This window comes from Nematostella vectensis, chromosome 7 (assembly GCF_932526225.1).
Source record: "Nematostella vectensis chromosome 7, jaNemVect1.1, whole genome shotgun sequence".
NCBI classification, from domain to species: domain Eukaryota; kingdom Metazoa; phylum Cnidaria; class Anthozoa; order Actiniaria; family Edwardsiidae; genus Nematostella; species Nematostella vectensis.
In genome coordinates, this window is record NC_064040.1 from 9,125,170 (window position 1) to 9,131,203 (window position 6,034).

Below are 6,034 nucleotides of genomic sequence, written 5' to 3' on the forward strand. Positions count from 1 at the left end.
CACGTATTTTTAAAGAAAAAGCAAGACTTATTGGTGATAAGGAAATTTCTGTAAAAACAACATCTCACATAGATAAAACTGCTAAAATATTTTAAATCAAGTGCAGAGCATGACATGTTACGTCAGAAAAATGACACTAAAGAAACGAAGTGACACTTCTTGGTGGAGTATTGCAAAGCAGCATGGGAATCTAAAGGAGGCTAAACAGACTGGCATGAGTATTGGCATCCTCTTGCAAGAAAAATTAGAAAAAAATGTAAGGAGTAAATATAACAAGACATGAAAGTTATTAAATTTATACAATCAGTACTAGATGATCCAGCGTTTTCAAGTGTCTTGAAAAATATTTCACCGAGGGCTGTTTAAAAAGACGTTTCGTTCTCTATACATATGTAATGTTGAGATGCATATTTTTAAAGAGTACAAGAATACAAAGCATAGCTGTCAACACACCTGCATTAGAAAATTATCACTGCCACTCGACCAATCAGCACTCTCCATCTGAACCCACTAAATCTCATACTAATTAAGGAGTCAAGCATCAAGCAGCAAGAATCAGTGGAGAATGTAGTTAGTAAATAGTGGTTATCTACTTAGGGATTAGTGTTCCCTAAGTTGCAACTTTGTTTTCATTGTTTTCCTGGAGGCAAACAATGAAAAAAAAAGTTGCAACTTAGGGAATACTAATCACTATGTAGATAAATACTAATATATTACTAACAAACCTCACTGAAATGTCCCTGTTATTCAAAATCCTCAACTGCTTTACATCCTTGAGAAAAAAAAAGAAAGCAAAAGTACAATGTTAGTTGTGTTTACTAATATCAAAGTTATTCACAAATATTTCAACGTAGCTCAGCGATTGAAGCAAAGACCTTGAAGACCTCGGTTTATCCTTTTCTTCTCATGTCTGCAGACCATACCTTTTCGTGTTTTTTTTGATGGGGGATTGGTTCCCGCTTTCTCTTTGCTTAATTTTTTTTCTATTAATGGTTTTTAAAACCGCACTCTTTCTTTTCTGGGGACGGAAAAATCAAGCACTCCAGCTTCAAGTCTTGCAGTGATGACTAGAATTTTCACAGAGCAAGAAATCTAGTTTTATTTGCACAAAATTGACCTGTCAGTATTGCCTAATGAATTTGAAAACTTGTTGACAACCATATAATAGCCTTCGACAGTAAGGGAGGGGTTATTATTTAACAGGGGGCGAGGGCTGCTATGTTTGGGGGGAAGGGCTGGGATTTTTTGAGCATCGATCTTGGAGAGGGTCTCAAATTTTGATGCAGGGTTTAGGCGAGGGTCTTATTTTTTGAACAAGTATTCTGATCAATTTCCGAGCCTCCTAAAAGTCTGGAATTTCAAAATTTTTCTGGGGAGAACCCAAGTCCCCTTACAAAATAGGATGAATGTGATGCGCCTTCTGCTTGCACTTTCATGACCTTGCATTTCGCTAGCGTTGAAAACCATTATGTCCTAAATTGTGGCTTCTAATTGTTTTTTATCTTTTGAGGACTGGGTTTTATTACAGTAAATTGCATCACTGAATTTGCGAATTTCAGTCATGTCAAAGTCCCCCTTCCCTCCCTACTAAACTTTCAGTCATGTCAAAGTCCCCCTTCCCTCCCTACTAACCTTTCAGTCATGTCAAAGTCCCCCTTCCCGCCCTACTAACCTTTCAGATTGGTGGTATGAATATGCTTTACATTTTGTTAACCGGAATATGACCTGAATGTTGCTGTTTCAAATTCAATTATGGGGAGAACAGACACCCCCCCTCCCCCGCATGTCAAATTGTTGTGTGTGAGGGGGTGACAATTGTGAGGGTGTGTGTGTGTGGGGCAATGACTTAGGCAGGAGCTGGCCTTAAACACCATCAAGCTAGGAGAAGTGTTTTTTTCGAGCCCATTTTTCAGGGGTGCAAATAATATTGCATGGGGGAGGTGTCTTGGGGCGTGATCGCCATTGAAAAATTTTGCCATCTTCAAATATATGGAATGCTATCAGGCTATTAGTGTTAAAACCTAAAAGGAAAATAGCACCATTAGCTCCTTCTAAACTGAAATCTTATTTACATATTTTTTTTTCTTGGCAAAGAGCCCAATAAGAAAAAAAAGGCATTATGCGCAACTGAGCGCGAAGAGGATAGGTAGGTAAAGTGCCCAATTCCCTTTCTTTTTATTGCACAGATTGTTCGTTATTACAATCGTGGGTTTTTAAATTCGTGGGTGTTTATTACATTTGTGGGCCTTGTACTCGTACGATTATATAATTTTGTGGTGCTGGGAGAACGTGCCGTATGTAGAGCACCTCACATCTAGAGAATAATTTCAATAAACTAACCAATACCCTTTTTTAGCTGTTTTTGTTCTTGGGGAGGTCCTTAATTTTTGGTCGCTTTTTTGGGGGAGGGTCACCATTGTTGTGCGTTATGTTGGGGGAGGGTCGAAATTTTTAATGCAAAACAATTCAACTTAGCAGCCCTCCCCCCCTCTCGACAAATAAAAAAGAAGATAATATTTTAATTTTTTTACATTTAATGATGTTGATTTGCCAGTGACAACTAGTATGAAAGCATTTCAAAAGGTCTCGTGGCAGTGTTAATTTTCTAAGAAAGTTAGCGCAAAACAAGAGTGAAACGAGTGAACTCAAGCGCAGCACAAGTGTCAACCAGAACACCAGCGCAGCACAAGTGTAAACCAGATAAACACAAGCGAAACAAAAGTGTGAACCGAGTGAACTCATGCGTAACACAAGTGTGAACTGGGGGAATACAAGCGCAACACATGTGCGAACTGGGTGAATACAAGCGCAACACAAGTGTGAACCTGTTGAACACAAGCGCAAAACAAGGGTGAACCGGTTGAACACAAGCGCAACACAAGTGTGAATTGGGTGAACTCAAGCGCAAGACAATGAGCGACCTTGGTAAACACAAGCGCAACACAAAAGTGAACCGAGTGAAGACAAGCGCAACACAAGTGTGTATTGGATGAATACAAGCGCAACACAAGTGTGAATTGGGTTAATCGCAACACAAGATTGAACCGAGCGAACACAAGCGCAACACAAGGGTAAGTCGAGCGAACACAAGCGCAACACAATACTGAGCCGATGGAACACAAGCGCGACACAAGAGTGAACAGAGCGAACACAAGCGCAACACAAGATTGAACCGAGCGAACACAAGTGCAACACAAGAGTGAGCCGAGCGAACACAAGCGCAACACAAGATTGAACCGAGCGAACACAAGCGCAACACAAAGTGAGCCGAGCGAACACAAGCGCAACACAATAGTGAGCCGAGCGAACACAAGCGCCACACAAGATTGAACCGAGCGAACATAAGCGCAACACAAGATTGAACCGAGCGATCACAAGCGCAACACAAGAGTGAGCCGAGCTAACCCAAGCGCAACACAAGAGTGAACCGAGCGAACACAAGCGCAACACAAGAGTGAACCGAGCGAACACAAGCGCAACACAAGAGTGAACCGAGCGAACACAAGCTCAACACAAGAGTGAACCGAGCGAACACAAGCGCAACACAAGAGTGAACCGAGCGAACACAAGCGCAACACAAGATTGAACCGAGCGAACACAAGCGCAACACAAGAGTAAGCCGAGCGAACACAAGCGCAACACAAGAGTGAGCCGAGCGAACTCAAGCGCAACACAAGATTGAACCGAGCGAACACAAGCGCAACACAAGGGTGAGCCGAGCTAACCCAAGCGCAACACAAGAGTGAACCGAGCGAACACAAGCGCAACACAAGAGTGAACCGAGCGAACACAAGCGCAACACAAGAGTGAACCGGGCGAACACAAGCGCAACACAAGAGTGAACCGAGCGAACACAAGCGCAACACAAGAGTTAAACTAGCGAACACAAGCGCAACACAAGATTGAACCGAGCGATCACAAGCGCAACACAAGAGTGAGCCGAGCGAACACAAGCGCAACACAATAGTGAGCCGAGCGAACACAAGCGCAACACAAGAGTGAGCCTAGCGAACACAAGCGCAACACAAGAGTGAGCCGAGCGAACTCAAGCGCAACACAAGAGTGAGCCGAGCGAGCACAAGCTCAACACAAGAGTGAGCCTAGCGAACACAAGCGCAACACAAGAGTGAACCGAGAGAACACAAGCGCAACACAAGATTGAACCGGACGAACACAAGCGCAACACAAGAGTTACCCGAGCGAACACAAGCGCAACACAAGATTGAACCGAGCGAACACAAGCGCAACACAAGAGTAAGCCGAGCGAACTCAAGCGCAACACAAGAGTGAGCCGAGCGAACACAAGCGCAACACAAAGTGAACCGAGCGAACACAAGCGCAACACAAGATTGAACCGAGCAAACACAAGAGTGAGCCGAGCGAACACAAGCGCAACACAATAGTGAGCCGGGCGAACACAAGCGCAACACAAGAGTGAGCCGAGCGAACTCAAGCGCAACACAAGATTGAACCGAGCGAACACAAGCGCAACACAAGGGTGAGCCGAGCTAACCCAAGCGCAACACAAGAGTGAACCGAGCGAACACAAGCGCAACACAAGAGTGAACCGAGCGAACACAAGCGCAACACAAGAGTGAACCGGGCGAACACAAGCGCAACACAAGAGTGAACCGAGCGAACACAAGCGCAACACAAGAGTGAAACGAGCGAACACAAGCGCAACACAAGATTGAACCGAGCGAACACAAGTGCAACACAAGAGTGAGCCGAGCGAACACAAGCGCAACACAATAGTGAGCCGAGCGAACACAAGCGCAACACAAGAGTGAGCCGAGCGGACTCATTTGCAACACAAGAGTGAGCCGAGCGAACACAAGCGCAACACAAGATTATACCGAGCGAACACAAGCGCAACACAAGAGTGAGCCGAGCGAACACAAGCGCAACACAAGAGTGAGCCGAGCGAACACAAGCGCAACACAAGAGTGAGCCGAGCGAACACAAGCGCAACACAAGAGTGAGCCGAGCGAACACAAGCGCAACACAATAGTGAGCCGAGCAAACACAAGCGCAACACAAGAGTGAGCCGAGCGAACTCAAGCGCAACACCAGAGTGAGCCGAGCGAACACAAGCGCAAAACAATAGTGAACCAAATGAACATAAGCACAACACAAGAGAAAACCGGTTGAACGTTTTGAACGGTTCGCATATTGTTTCCCACGATGCACTACGCTTAGACACTCTACACCCTGGGGGCCCGTTGGGAAAACAATCCTGTGTTTTAATGATCTTCCTGAGTTTAGATTGATTAGCGACGCGCGATTTGTTTACTCTAGGCGAACAAAAGATCAACAAAACTCTAGCCAAGAAAACAAAGGGGGTTGTGCGCTAATGACAGCCTAAGTTCACTTAAAGCGATTTGGCCTCCTGTTATTAAACATCTGCTCAATAGTTATATTTCCAGTGTAAACTGTCAGGTATTATTCTAGTGTGACTCGTACGTAAACAATGATAGACTTTATTTTCAATTATCAGTTAAAGATACTAGATTTTGCAGGGACCCTTTGACCCCAATTGAAACAACACGAGAGGAAGAATATATATATATAAAAAAAAACAGCGATACAATAAAGGCACAAAGTTATTACCGGGCTATCAACTGAAGCTTTATACCCGTCTGTGGACTTATAATTTCGAGTTAACAACAACCAGACGCCCTATTGGGCGTAAGAATACATAACATACGCCAAAACAATTTTTTGAATAATTCCTTCAACCTCTTCGAAAGGTCAAGCATAATATTTTCGTGGCTCGACGTCTGCAAGCTGTCAAGGGTAAGAAACGAGTAGCGTGTGTCTATCGTCTCCCGCGCTAAATATTTCGAGAGTGACACCGGTGTGACAATTGCCACTCAGACTCAATTTCCGGTTTAGAAAAAAATACCCAGGGGTCCCACAAATCAGGTAACGTTCTTATCGCAATTAAAAAATAAAGACTTTAACTTATCAATTTCTTTATTACGTTAAATTAATAAGAGGCAAAGCAGCTTTTTCCATGTTTATTGATCTAGGA